Raw genomic sequence first — 2646 nt, forward strand, 5'->3', positions numbered from 1 at the left:
CTCGTGTTCGGCTCTCGTGTTCGGTTCTCGTGTTCGGCTCTCGTGTTCGGCTCTCGTGTTCAGCTCATGTTCGGCTCTCGTGTTCAGTTCTCGTGTTCAGCTCATGTTCGGTTCTTGTGTTCGGCTCTCGTGTTCGGCTCTCGTGTTCGGTTCTCGTGTTCGGCTCTCGTGTTCGGCTCTCGTGTTCGGCTCTCGTGTTCAGCTCTCGTGTTCAGCTCATGTTCGGTTCTCGTGTTCAGCTCTCGTGTTCAGCTCATGTTCGGTTCTTGTGTTCGGCTCTCGTGTTCGGCTCTCGTGTTCGGTTCTCGTGTTCGGCTCTCGTGTTCGGCTCTCGTTTTCAGTTCTCGTGTTCAGTTCTCGTGTTCGGCTCTCATGTTCGGCTCTCGTGTTCGGCTCTCGTGTTCGGTTCTCGTGTTCGGTTCTCGTGTTCGGCTCTCGTGTTCGGCTCTCGTGTTCGGTTCTCGTGTTCAGCTCATGTTCGGTTCTCGTGTTTGGCTCTCATGTTCGGTTCTCGTGTTCGGTTCTCGTGTTCAGCTCTCGTGTTCGTCTCGTGTTCAGCTCTCGTGTTCGGCACTCGTGTTCAGCTCTCGTGTTCGGCTCTCGTGTTCAGCTCATGTTCGGCTCTCGTGTTCGGCTCTCGTGTTCAGCTCTCGTGTTCGGTTCTCGTGTTCGGTTCTCGTGTTCGGCTCTCGTGTTCGGCTCTCGTGTTCGGCTCTCGTGTTCGGTTCTCGTGTTCAGCTCATGTTCGGCTCTCGTGTTCGGCTCTCGTGTTCGGCTCTCGTGTTCAGTTCTCGTGTTCAGCTCTCGTGTGAAGACCGACATAGGGGAAAGACCATCGACTCTACCTGTGCGACTCCACCGAGCACACACTCTCTAGTAAGGCACTTAAGTATCTCCTTCTCCCTTTCCTTTCCCACTTTTATTCTATTTTCCCCTTACTCAACATGTGCTTTCAATACATTCCTGTTGTCTCTCGACAACGCTCTTTCATCACGCGCAGAAGGCAGCGCAATACTGCTAATCTGCATCCCATTCGCTCATCCTCACACACTCTCTCTAACAACTTCTCTTCTGCTCACACCAGTCTGGGACGGCTGGGGGTACAGGGCTTCTAATTTCTAACAACTGGAAATACTCAACTCTCTCTTTATGCAATAACAACTCGTTTGATTGTCGTGCTATTACACTTACAACTCCCAGTAAGATCCATATTGTAGTCATATATCGGGTCAGCTGGGAAGCTTTGTAGAGGACCTGGATGTGCTGCTGTCCTCTTTCCCTGAGCACGGCTCCCCACTGGTAGTCTTGGGTGATTTCAACATTCATTTCGAGAGGCCGTATGCAACAGACTTCATCTCTCTCCTAGCCTCTTTCAGTCTCAGACGGCTCATCACCACAGGCACTCACACATCAGGCAACCAACTGGACCTGGTCTACACACGGACATCACAGACAACATTCTGGTGAGACCTCTCCATGTTTCAGATCATTTCCTCATTACTTTCAGTCTACAACTCTCTACCCCTGCACCACCAACCCCCCCACCAGTCACTTTCAGACAAAACCTGCGCTCAGTTTCTCCCTCCCATCTCTCCTCTGCCGTGTCATCTTCTCTTCCCTCACCCTCACAGTTCTCATCTCTGGATGTGAATACTGCAACGGATACCGTATGCTCCGTCTTAACCTCTTCTCTAGACATTATCTGCCCTCTCTCCTCCTTCTCTCCACTAACCAACCGATAAAGAAGAATCTAAAATTCTCCTCTCCAGTCATCCTCCCTCCTGTCCTCTAGACCCCATCCCCTCACACCTTCTACAAGCCATCTCTCCCACACTTCTACCAGCACTCACACACATCACCAACTCATCCCTCCATACTGGCATGTCCCTACAGCATTCCAGCAGACTCGGGTAACTCCACTGCTTAAAAAACCAACACTAAACACGTCACTTGTAGAGAATTACAGACCTGTCTCTCTCCTACCATTGATGCGAAAACACTTGAAAGAGCTGTTTTCAACCAAGTAACATCCTTCCTGTCTCTGAACAACCAGCTGGATGTCAAAAAGGAAAGGCAGAGGAAAAAAAATGGAAATCTCTGGAGATGCTGAATGCATTGAAGAAAGCAGATAAAATCTTTATGGAAAAGCAACAACTTAAAGCTCAAAAAGCTAAAGAAGAAGGAAAAGCACTCCAAGACATCTACAAACAACAAATGGTGGGTATTATTTTAATGTTTTATTTTATGCATTGAACTCATAATTTCTCTCTAATGCAACATTGGTTTTGTAAAAGCTGAAAAATGTGCAAGGGATCTCTGTACGAGAAAAGAACAGAAAGACTTGGTGGCGAAGAACATCGCTCTCATTGTTGAGGAGGAAAACCAGTTCCAGAAATATGCCTAACAAGTCATCGAAACAGCGGAGAAGGCAGGGAGAGACATCTACCCACTCCTGAAGGACAAGCGGTCAGTCCGTGGATACGGCAAGAGCGCGCAAGTGTTTTTTTCTTAATATCCAGTTCTCCTGTTGTTCACTTTACTATTTGATTCAAGGTAAGGCTATTTTCGATTCTCTGCCTATCAAAGAACTTGCTGACTTTCTATCAGAGTTAGTACTGGTTGCAGATAAAGTCATAATTACTGGTG

The sequence above is a fragment of the Abramis brama genome (genome assembly GCF_963993115.1).
Source record: "Abramis brama genome assembly, chromosome: 14".
Taxonomy (NCBI): domain Eukaryota; kingdom Metazoa; phylum Chordata; class Actinopteri; order Cypriniformes; family Leuciscidae; genus Abramis; species Abramis brama.